This window comes from Euprymna scolopes, chromosome 15, assembly GCF_053919585.1.
Source record: "Euprymna scolopes isolate OS-2025 chromosome 15, ASM5391958v1, whole genome shotgun sequence".
NCBI lineage: Eukaryota > Metazoa > Mollusca > Cephalopoda > Sepiida > Sepiolidae > Euprymna > Euprymna scolopes.
The window spans coordinates 76,711,326-76,724,798 of NC_136496.1; the positions used below are offsets into that span (position 1 = coordinate 76,711,326).

General features: G+C 32.7%; 1 protein-coding gene across 10 annotated transcripts in view; it reads right to left on the reverse strand.

Moving 5' to 3' along the window:
- LOC145293910 (uncharacterized) overlaps nt 1–13,473 on the reverse strand; it is a 192,060-nt gene that overhangs the window by 37,852 nt on the left and 140,735 nt on the right. The window lies entirely within an intron of this gene.

The following is a 13,473-nucleotide window of genomic DNA, read 5'->3' on the forward strand; positions in this document are numbered from 1 at the left end:
ATATATAACTACTTCATTTACTCATAAAATTAATATACGAAAGTATAAATTTATGCGTAAAGTTTAAGTATTAACTTCAAAAGTGCTCAATACGTAGGTAGAGCTAGTTAGTAAGTTATAAAATATATATGGCGATAAAGCTACACTGAATATTCCACGTTTCATCCACTCTAGGACTCTTCAGGCTTACGCGCGAATTTTGTGGTTGTCTGTCGTTTTTGTATAAGCACCTTCTATTGAGATTTTAGTTAGCCAATCAGCTTTCTAGTATCCACCGCGCCCTTTCTATCAGCCAATGAACATGCACTTACAGGACAAAGGCCCATTTGACCTCTGGTTGACCTGTTCCTTTGTGTGTGCTCTATTTAGCCTGGATATCTAGTTTCTTGACCTGTTTTAAATCTAGGTTATGTTTTTTTTATGTTAGTTTATATATAAAAATATATACATATACATACATATATATATACATACATATATGTGTGATCGTTTATGTATATTCATGTTTATCTAATTTATTTATTTGTTTATTTTCTATTGTTTTTGTTAGTTTTAAAACTATTTTGTATCGCTATCCAAGAGTAAATTTTATCTGGTGAACACAGTTGTTCGCTATTTCTCTTCTACAGTTTAATAGATGTTGAGGTACTTTAAAGTACAGGATAGCAAATTTTTCATGAAGGCATAATCTATATATTAAAAAAAAACAATACTTGTATATAATTTTTAAAAAATTTATATATCTTTAACTGAAATTAAAATTAATATCAAAATATCATTCAGTAAATAATGGAAATACAAGAAAGAGTGATAAGTAGTACATGAAAGGGATACCATTTTAAAGTTTTTTGTAAGGCTATTGATTTTTTCATTTCATTTTAGAATCAAAGAAAGCGTTTTGTGTGCTTGAATTTGAAAAATCTGAATCATGTTCAACGTGCCTCCCAGATTTCACACCCTGCAATTTTTTTATGGGAATTTTTGAAAGGACTGGTCTATATGCCTCCCATTCCAAGAAATGTGGATGAGCTGAATGCCCAAATAACAGAAACTGTTGCAACCATTGACAATGCAATGCTGGGGTGCATTTGGCAAGAATTGGATTATCGGTTTGATGTGTGTCGTGTGACCAATGATGCTCACATCGAACATCTTTGAACATTTCATGGAAAACTTGAGATTACAAGCTTTCTGAATATATATATCAGATGTGTTTTTAATAGTTCTCGACATATTTAATGTCAAAACGTGTCCAAGACTTTTGCAACACCATGTATAATAGATTCATACGAACTCTAGAAATGTACAACTAGCAAACATTTTTCTAAGAAAAAAGGTAAAGACGAACAATACAGGTAAGGAAAACATTTTTTATAACATAAATAGGTTAGAAAAAAATTATCTAGATCGGAAAAAAAAACAAAAAAACTAGATTCAATATTCAAAATGTATGTTTTTTTTTTTCAAGGGAGGTGGTGCTTGATCAACACTACTGAGGAGCCATGAGATAAAATACCGTTTTGTTTTTAAACCTGTAAAAAAGTATTTTCATGGTAGCAATTGATGATGAAAGAAGGAGGAGTACACTCACAAGTAGGGTATGGTAGTGAATGAATCAGTGCATGAACTGAGGTAGGGGTCAGAAGCTCCAGTTAATGACTAATATTGAAGCTGAGTGCTCCAAATTTTAAATCAAAGGCATAGATAAAAATTTTGGTATTAAAGGATGAAAGAAAAGGAAATTACTATTTATATGAAATCGATCAGATTTTAAGCACCCAACCTCTTTACTCTTCAATCTTTTTTTTCTTTTTCTATTTCATTTTGTACCTTCTTTTTCTTTATGGTTTGTTCAAATGAAAACCTTTGTATAAATTTGGTTTCATAAAATTTGGCCTGAAGATGATGCTTCTCTAAATGAATCGCAGCAGAAACATGTAGGTGCCTTCAACAAGTTTCCACACTTTTTTCATATGGGCACTTTTTTTTTTTTTTTTTTTTTTTTTTTTTACACAGTGATCACCACTTATCAAGGCCCGGAAGCCACTCAGGGATAAGGGTTATTGCAAGTACATTACGTTAGTGTGGAGATTTTATGAAGTGTTTACTTAAGGGGGCGGTTCATTAGGAATTTGTTAACATTGGACTTGAAGTTGTAGTCCTGTGGGAAGCAGGCAGACGGAACAGAGTTCCACAGGCGTGCAGTTCTAAGAAAGAAGTTTTGTTCATGGAATCATGGGCACTTTTATTGATAGTACACGCATAAAACTCTAATCCCATTTGAAGTAATCTCTTCTGGCTCCAATGCAATGTACAGTTCCAACAACTTCTGGAAGGCCTATGGAAGTCCTCTTTCTTATCAGCCTCTTTCATCTTCTCAATTGTCTCAAACGACAGCCTCTAAGGTTTTTCTTGAGCTTGGGGAATAACCAAAAGTCACAGAGAGCAAGGTCTGAACTGTAGGGAGGGTGAGGAACTATTTTGATGCCAATCTTGGTCAAATAGTAAGTGACAAAGATGGAGGTGTGGACTGCACCCTTAGGACAAACTGTGTGCAAATCTTCCACATCTTTAATTCCTCAAGAACAATTGCATGTATAGTTTACATACTGACATCAAACTGTGCACTTATTGTCTCTTTAGACACATGCCGGTCCTTATCTATGAAATTCTTTATTTGGTCAATCAACTATGGTGTTCTGACTTTCTTACTTCTCTTACACCTCTCTTCATCCCTCACATACTCCATACCTTCCTTGAATCTCTTATGCCATTAAAAACTTGATGCTTGATTCAGGCAAGGTGGTCCAAAAGCAGTCTTAAGCATTCCATACATTTCTGTGGCATTATTTTAAAGTTTAAAACAGAATTTTATTGCATATCGTTCTTCTAAAGTGTCTTCACCTCCAGATTACATTTTCGAAATTCACCAGCTGTGACAATCAGGCTTTAATGTTGGATATTTGGCAGGTGCCTCTGGAATGACATCAAAGGAAAATTGGTCAGATCCTCGATTCAGGTGCTCTGGGAATGATGTCAATGAACTCAGAATGGAGGCTGTAGAATCCCCAGAGATTAGGTCAGCAGGACTGACTGACATTTCAAGACAATGCGTGGGGGAATGTTTTGACGTCATCTGTGCCAATAAAATAGAGACGACAGACAAAGGGAAGAGCAGAGAGAGCAGCGACTATAGCAGGACAAGTGACACATTTTTCTCCACTGCCAAGCACACACACACACACACACACACACACACACACACACACACACACACACACACACACACACACGCACACACCAAATGTCATAACTGTCATTTTGAAATCGAAAATGTTGACTTGAATAAACAAAATATTTTATAATCAGCTTGTGTTTTATTTTGCTGCCAAGTTTATATATCGAGACAATGACAAAAGTTGATTTTTAGAAATTATAATTGATTGAAAAACACATTGGACAATTGGCCGCAGTGAACATATAACATTAATAGGGTGAATTCCAATTCTTGCTGTAGCTGTTAATTTGAACCTGAAATCATAAAATTTGGTCAGTCATCTCATAAGATATATAGCAATAACATACTGAATTTTCAAGAGTTTACGACAATTTTGAATGCCTGTACAAAAAGTCTGGAAACTTATTGAAGGCACAGTTTGTATATAAGAAAATATAAAAATTACAATATAAGGTAAATTTTGGAAAATGAGAATGGTCCATGAAATAAATAACTTTATAATCATCTCATTTATTTGTGTGCAACAAAATTTTTTGTTAATATGGAATAAACTAAAATAAAAAAAAATGTAACTAGATATACATTAAACTATATACAATTACGTATGTGTATCCGTTAATATATTTTTGTGTATAGAACTCATTCTTAAACTAATTAACTGATCACTATGATTTTTGGAACACAACTGCTAGTCATACAAGTGTATATTATATTTTGCTCAATTTAGTTTTCTAAATAATATAATATATTATTTAGAAAACTAAATTGAGCAAAATATAATATGCACTCGTATGACTAGCAGTTGACCTGTTCCTTTGCGGTAATTGTGCCAAGTCCAGGATAATTGTGCCAACTAGCTAAAAGTGCTCTTTTGGCAACCACGCATATAAAGAGCACTTTTCTAGTTGGTGCAGTTACCCCTGGATTTGACGCAATTACCCCAAAGTACGGTATACATACAACATATATGTTATAGCTTATATTTTACTCAATTTAGTTTTCTGCAAGGATGAAATAGAGAATGGAAATGCTCCGTGAAAATACCAATTGATTCACATTTCAATAAGTCTCCTTCTTAGGTTTGACGAGGTGGGTCTCTTTAAATAAGGACTCCACTGAAACATGTATGCATATATGTAACCAATAATGTTTGTACAATAAACAGACTATATACGTATGTGTGTATGTATATATATATATATATATATATATATATATATATATATATATATATATATATGAACATCTTGCAATTCAACTTATCGACTTCTATATGCATTATTCATCCATCCAAACGAAGATTTTACTCGTTATAAACTATCCTTGGTGTATGATTACTATTTTCTGTTAATTTCAGTGTTATGTGACAAAAAAATTTAAGAGTTTAGCTGTTAAATATTTATACATGGACAGACAGACACACACATATATCTAGTTTTATTTATTATTTGGCTGACTGAAGAGAAAAAAATATATCACATTACATTTTGTTGGACTAGCAGTTCACAAAAAGGGAAGGGAAAAAATGACAAAACAGCTGGTGGTATATATATATATATATATATATATATATAATTTTTATTTTTTTTCCATTTAGTGTCTTTTAATAACTCTTGCTGGCATTTTCTTAAGCAATAACCTGTACATTTCAGTTGACCTATCTTTTTGCCCTATATTTTTTGCCCTATATTTTTTGCCCTATATTTTTTTGCCCTATATTTTTTTGCCCTATATTTTTTTGCCCTATATTTTTTGCCCTATATTTTTTGCCCTATATTTTTTTGCCCTATATTTTTTTGCGCCTTTTAACATCATTTTGTTTGGGTCATTTTTACATTTGCTTTTCTATTTTATATTTAATTCTATCACAATTTTTTTTTCTCTTCCTCACTGAGTTTTTTTCTCTTCTTCTTCACTGATCTTTCTTAATTATATTTTGTCTCGGCAGTCGTGTCAAACGCATATCTTACTTTTCTTTTATTAATATTATTGGAATTTTTTCCCCTTTTCCTTGTACATATTTGTGAATTATTCCATGGATTTCAGCCTTTTGGATTATTTTGGACCATCTTCCAATTACGTGATTTCCTTGGATTTTACTTGTGTGAATGGAAATTCAATTAACTTTCTTGGATTTATATTTTTGGATTTTACCGTCATTGGATAATTTACCTTTCACCAGACTATCCATTCACGTGTAATCACCTTTTTCTTCACCATATTCCTTCTGCTTCACTTTTTGTTATCAGGTAAGATCTTTGACTTACTTGCAGTTTCATCAAATACTTTTGTATGCAAAATCCGATCACGCATTTTGCTAATTCCTACCTTCTGATGAGAAGGAAAGTATTTCTTTGAAACTTCGCAGATTCAGGACTATCCACTAATTAAGTGTTTCCTTTTCAGATTAAATATGTTTTTAACTCTTTTTCAAAGTGTTTTTTAACATGTTTTATTAACTATTTGCTCTTATATATATATACACACACACACACACACCATCAGCTGTTTTGTTTTTCTTGTAGAATTCGTGTGACAATAAGCCTCTTCAGACTCCAGTACCCTTTATATCCTTCCAGTAGATGTCTGTTTTGTGCTACCACTCCTTAACCCTTCATGACCATTTTGTGCAATACAAACTAATGTTGGTGACATTGCATGTTTATTTTTTCTCAAAGAGGGGGTGCCAGTTGAAAAATATTTTAATGTATTTATCCTGATGGTGTATTTCAATCTACATAATCAATAACCAATCACATGTGTAACAGATAAGAATTATTCTTGTGATTATGCTTTGATTCAATATTTTCTCATAAATATGTGTGTGTGCGTGAATATATGCATGTCTGTATATAAATATGTGTGTACATATAAAATATGTGTGTATATGTATATAAGTGTATGTATATTAAATAAAAAATCAGGGATAAAAGTTTATATATATATATATATATATATATATATATATATATATATACGAGCAAACAGTTAATAAAACATGTTAAAAAACACTTTGAAATGAGTTAAAAACATATTTAATCTGAAAAGGAAACACTAGATAACACTTATCTATTGTTTCCTTTTCAGATTAAATATGTTTTAACTCATTTCAAAGTGTTTTTTAACATGTTTTATTAACTGTTTGCCCGTATTATAAGCTCTATCTCCTATTTGGTTTTATCGAGCTTTTACATCTGGCTGAGATAACTTTATAAATATTAATTCTTTAATATTTATGATATACTTTAATTTTACGATCTTGGATCATTTTGGTAAATTTAATTGTAATTTTTTATTTTATTTTATATATATATTATTGTTTGCACCTCTAAATAATATTGAGTTTTTCTTATCTTGATAAGTTTTTGCTTTGTTAAAAATTTACTCTTTGATAACATAGTTATATTAATTATATCTATACGCCTTTAATTTGTTTTTTTTGTGTGTGTATGTATTTTTTCTATTTATTTAAAAAGAAAATACAACTTTGCTATATATGGGTCGTGGAATTGCATTCATCTGCAAAAGATCTAGTTAATTTGCATATTCTTTTAAACATTAATTTTAATTAATTCCCTATTAGTTGCTTCGGGTTTCTTATGGAATGACCATCTTTATTTAACTATTATGTGTAATTATATTCATGCAAATATTTTACATGATTTATACTTGCGTAAAATGTTTATTAGTAAACACAAACCTCTTTCTCTATATATTTATGTATGCATATATATATTTGTTTAAAAAATTTTGCCTACCAAACTATTGTCAGTTTTTGGTATACAGACATGAAACTTAATATATGGGCTATTCGAATTCATGCAAAACTTTATATGGGTTTTAGCCAGGGAAAATTGGTGTGAAAGTGTCAAAATTAAAGAAATGGAATTTGCCCGGTGAAGGTCGAACGATGGCATTACGATTCGTTCGACCTTCACCTGGCATGCATGCGTAACATAATAGCTATTGGTTCATGTTTGAATTTTTAGTCTTGCAGCAAACATGTCTTCATGGCTCAGGCATTAATGTCAAAGGAAAAATTAAATTATAAGCTAAACATTTTGGTTTCGATTCTCAATGGTGGCGCACGAGTCATTTTTTTTTTTATTTTTTATTTTTAACTTTTTAAATCATTACTATATATTGAGTTCAATATAACAATAAATACGAAATTTGCATTAATCAAAATATCATATTGAAGCTTATTTTACGACCGGTCAATGCCGGGCAGCCAGCTAGTGTGTGTGTATATATATATATATATATATATATATATATATATATATATATATATATATATATATATATATATTTCAAATATAATTTTTTTTAAACACAAAATTATATTAAATATCCAACAGTGCAAAACTAGAGCTCTAAATACTTTCTTTTTATTGTATTAAACGCTTTGGATACAAGCAACTAAACTTATGAATTCATTGAAAAGTCATTTTTCATTATCCAGTAGAACAATTGTTTTGGCCCATACTGAGGTACAGTAGAACCCCGGGATACGGTGACCCTAGGATAAGATGTTTTTCCGGCTCACGATTATGGTACATGCCTTGCCTTACGGTGTTATTTATAATGTTATTTGATTATATATGTGTGTATTATATACTGTACTATATTTTATTACTAATTTTTAATGGCGTATCCCGGGGTTATATTGTGTGTGTGTGTGTGTATATATATAGTCTTGGAAGTTTTTAACCTTTAAAACTATGCAAAAAAATATTTTTTATCATTCGTTAGAAAACCATCTAGTCAGTAAAATGTTCATCATATTATGTACTTATTTTTTTTTTTTAGGCCATCATCAATCCTCATTTATAGCAACAAAATATACAAAAACCTCTACAGGGAAAATTTTGTTGCATTCTGCTTTTCAAATTTACAGTCAAACTACCTCTCTCTCTCTCTCTCTCTCTCTCTCTCTCTCTCTCTCTCCATATATATATATATAGTCTGTTTATTATACAAACATTATTGGTTACATAGATGCATACTTAAGTCACCCATTAATAATTGAAAATAAAGTAAATTTAAATTAAAAATAAATTAACTTTAAATAATACTTCTAAATAGAACAAATAAAACGATTCTATTACAACAAACAAACAATAACACTGAGCTAATTATTAAAATAGATTTTCAATTATGTAATAAGCAAATGAGGTTACGCATTGAATGTACATTTCTTTTGAATAAATAGTAAACATAGAAATCATGTTGAAATAAATGAGTATATAAATCCGTTTCAGTATAAAGTTTATGAAACAGTGTATTTTTTGTACATCTATAATATAAAAGCGAAAATGTATGTATGTATGTATGTATGTATGTATGTATGTGTGTTCGCTTTTTCTGTATGTCTACAAAAGGCTTTTTTCAGAGAACCGGTCGGTCGGTTCACAACTTTTTAAAACTTTTTATATCACATATAAAAATCGTAATATCTCACAGTTAACAACGAAGCTCGCCTGTCTATTTCATTTGCTCGATTTCGGGAAGATAAATATTCAACATTTGTCGCTCGCCACATGTGGGTTAGTCTTTTTCCTATAACATCTTGGGAAAATACTATCCCGCAGTCAAACTTGACCTCATTAACTCCTTAAAACGGGCACCTACCAAATCCAAGTAATTAAATAAATTCAAATGTGTTTCCGTTAGCATCTTGTGGTGGGGCAATCGTTAACATCGCACTTTTTTTTTTTTAACATTTTAATTTACAACTTTGCCTCAAGGGTTCGGGCTCGATCCTCACTTACTTTTTTTTTTTTTTTAACCCCCCCACCCCCGGAGTTTCCACACACACCTACAAACACCCAGGCAACGCCGGGTACCCCTCGCTAGTCTATATATATAAAAGCGAAAATGTATGTATGTATGTATGTGTGTGTGTATATTTGTGTGTCTGCTAAAAACTTTTGACACACACGGCGAAAATTCACAAACTCGGTATCATATCAAAGCCCCATCCTTGGCTCGAAAAATATCGAAAAATTGGCCCAAAATGTTCATTTTTTTCACCCCGAAATCGACAATTTCGACAGGGGGTGGGGGTCAACAAAAACGGTCTTCTCATGACAACGAGCGGTTCTACGCATGCGCCAGATGACGTCAAGACCTGATTTACTTTAAATAGTTGAAAAACTGAACAAATTTTATGTATGTCGCGTTAGGTCAGTCGATTAGCGCGTTGGTTCGTTATCTAAACGTTTTGGGTTCGACTCGTGGTGTGAGATGTCTTCATTTTTTTTTTTTTTTTCGATTTTTTAAATTTAAATATTGAACCAGTATTATTGAAGCCATTTTTCACATAACGTTCGTTTTTCTGGGTTTTTTTTTATTACTTTGCTTATCCACCCCCGACCACACACCCAAAAACACCCGGGTACCCACCGATTTTTTTAATTTTAATATCGAAACAGGCTTATTCAAGCCATTTTTCACGTGTTCATTTTTCAGTTTTCATCGTTCATTTGCCTTACGTTAGTTTTTTTGTGTTTTTTTTTCCCGCTTAAGTTTTAACGTTGTTTTCTTTTTTTACTTCGCTTAGAACAAACAAACCTGGTCATTGACGTCATTGTCGTTGTAACGCTCGACGACTTCCGGGCGCGCACCTGTCAATTTGGTTCTTACTTAAATAATTTCAAACATCTTTCACTAACTGGCTACCCGATTTTATTTTCAAACTTCGCCTCAGACCTTCGGGTTCGATCCTACCCCCCCCAGGTTCTTTTTTATTTAACACCGCACACACCTACAAACACCCAGGCAATGCCGGGTACCCCCGCTAGTCTATAATATAAATCATACCTGTCTGTTTAAATGCATGTATGTATGTATGTATGTTTGTATGTCTGCTAAAAACTTTCAACAGAGGCGACGAATTTTCACAAGATCAGTATCATTTTGAAGCTCGACATCTCGGATGACAAATATAAAAAAAACTGGTCAAAAACATTAATTCCTTCACTCTCAACCGAGCAGCTTTCTACAAGGAGGGGTCGATGTTTTGCGAGCCATTTTTGCAAGTCATCGATCGGTTGGACTGACTTTGTCTGATTTTAATGTTCCAAATTTCGGTCATGTCATGGAGTAGGGGTAAGACATCAGATTTTCTTTCACTTTCTTTTCCGCCTTCACGTTACGGGTTTGAGCCTGCCTGCCTACTACCACTTTTTTTTTTGCTTAACACACACCTCCAAACATCCGGGCAACGCCAGGCACCTAGGCTAGTATTAACTAAATCGTAAACAAACGAACAAACAGGAATATGACTTTATTATAATAGATTAATGCAAAAACTGGCGAAACATTATATAATATACTAGGCGCCTGACTTTGTCGGTCATAAAATATGCTTAAATATATTTTAATTCATGCAGATTTTGTATTTATTATTAAAGAGACAATTCCCAACTGAATATTATATTGTACCTAATACATACATACATGCATTTAAACAGAAAGGTGTGATTTATATTATAGATGTACAAAAAATACACTGTTTCATAAACTTTATACTGAAACGGATTTCAAAAGTAAAAAAAAAAAAATGATTTGGGTTCAATCACCTCGAATCGAAACCAAAACATTTAGTGCACCAGCTGCGTTCCTTACTATCTGAGCTAACCCAATAGAAATTTTTTTAAATTAAACCACTTTTAGCTAAAATTACTTTTACACATGTCCAAACTAATGCAAATATGTCGGCAAGTTGAAATGGACATCTTGTATTTCAACTAATCGACTTCTGTATGCATTATTCATCCATCCAAACAAAGATTTTACTCGTTATAAACCATCCTTGGAGCATAATTACGATTTCCTGTTAATTTCAGTGTCATGTGACCAATGATTTAAGATTTTAGCGGTTAAATATTTATACACGGACAAACAGACAGACACACACACGCATCTAGTTTTATTTATATAGATTATTCGGCTGACTGAGGAGAAAAAATATATCACATTGCCAACCATTTTGTTGGACTAGCAGTTCAGAAAAAGGGAAGGGAAAAAACGACAAATAGGACAGAAAAGTTGCCAATTCAAATCTAATCAACAAATAATAATAATAATAATAATAATAATAATAATAATAATAATAATAATAATAAAATAAGCTCCAAAAGATTTTCTGATCAAGAGTACATTTCAACCGATCGAACAATCAATGTACAGCACGAAAACAAAGAAAAGGTTTGACAATGAAAGCAAGAAAAATGAATGAAAATATAGTTTGTTTGTTTTTTTTGTTTTTTTTTTTTACTACAACTACAGATACTTTATCAAAAGAAACAAAAATATATTCACCCTGGTTGACAATGGCTGAATGGGAATCAATCCAATAAAAACTATCGTAAAAAAAAGGTCAATAAAACAATTATTTGAGATACTAGGTAAAAAAAAAATATAATAAATAGAGAAGTCGACAAAACTTTAGATAGAGACAACTCAACAGATTTATATATGGCACAACACGGATAAATATCTATATGAATAAATTTTTTTTTCTTTTTTTTTTTTTTTTACACAGTGATCACCACTTATCAAGGCCCGGAAGCCACTCAGGGATAAGGGTTATTGCAAGTACATTATGTTAGTGTGGAGATTTGATGAAGTGTTTACTTAAGGGGGCGGTTCATTAGGAATTTGTTTACGTTGGACTTGAAGACATCCAAGTTGTAGTCCGGTCGGAAGCAGGCAGACGGAACAGAGTTCCACAGGCGTGCAGTTCTAAGAAAGAAGCTTTGTTCATGGAATCCGCGTTTTGATTTAGGCACAGATATAGAGTGGGGGAAATTTTTCACAGTGGATTCAGCTAGACGGGTGTTTTTCATGAAAGATTGGTGAGGGGGGACCAGAGATTTTCTTTATGTTTTATGTTTTTATTTTCATTTTTATATCCATGTCATAACTCGATAAGCGCCATCGCGGCAAAATATCAAGTTAATATCTCATTCTATTTCCCATAGCCTCCTCTAACACGTACAAGAATAATGCTAGAATTCAGACCAGAACATGGGTAGAAATCAATCAACGCACAGTACACCCACCACATCAGTCCACCCGCTCATCCTATAAGGCGTTTATATCCATTTTATAATGAAACAACTCTTAGGTTTTAGCATTATCCTCTCCCAATGTTTGAAACTTGGAAAGCAACAAGCGACAGTGTTGTCCCCCCATGCTATACGGTCGATAATAGGCCTTTGTGTACGTTCGATGTCACCTGCAGTGTTATTGGCGGTCAGCTAGCTTACAGAATTAGTGTCTTAACTCGGTAAACGCCACTACATGTTCACATGTTGTTGAGGGAGACGTCAGCCAATCACGCGCCTTGAGCCTTGCCAGCAAGCCAGCAGCACAGGCCAATGATAGTGCACAGAACAAAGATTTTTAGCTAAATCACGGACTGTCCTATTGTTTACTTGCCTCAACATAGAGATAGCATGACGTCATTTTTTGGAGTTATTTAAAGGTTTTATTGGTTTGCGTAAAAGTACATTCAGTTAACTACTTTCTGTCAAAATATATGGTATTCATGTCATAAGGTAGGTTTGGTATAACACTGAATGTGAGCACAACGTTTACTACCGCGTGGTTCATTGTTGTCATTTGTGTACGTTCGATGTCACCTGCAGTGTTATTGGCGGTCAGCTAGCTTACAGAATTAGTGTCTTAACTCGGTAAACGCCACTACATGTTCACATGTTGTTGAGGGAGACGTCAGCCAATCACGCGCCTTGAGCCTTGCCAGCAAGCCAGCAGCACAGGCCAATGATAGTGCACAGAACAAAGATTTTTAGCTAAATCACGGACTGTCCTATTGTTTACTTGCCTCAACATAGAGATAGCATGACGTCATTTTTTGGAGTTATTTAAAGGTTTTATTGGTTTGCGTAAAAGTACATTCAGTTAACTACTTTCTGTCAAAATATATGGTATTCATGTCATAAGGTAGGTTTGGTATAACACTGAATGTGAGCACAACGTTTACTACCGCGTGGTTCATTGTTGTCATGGAAAAGGAAAAACGCTGTTAATGCTTCTGTCTTCCAAAATGCCTAGCTTTTCTTACAGAAAAGTATAACAAAGAAGCTGATTCTTTAAGTTACACAATAAAGAAAACCTCACATGAACATCACGGTTCAGATTCTATGGCATTTTGAAAGTCGCTAAACTTTAACATCGTTTTTCTCTGTTTTTTTATTTTTTAT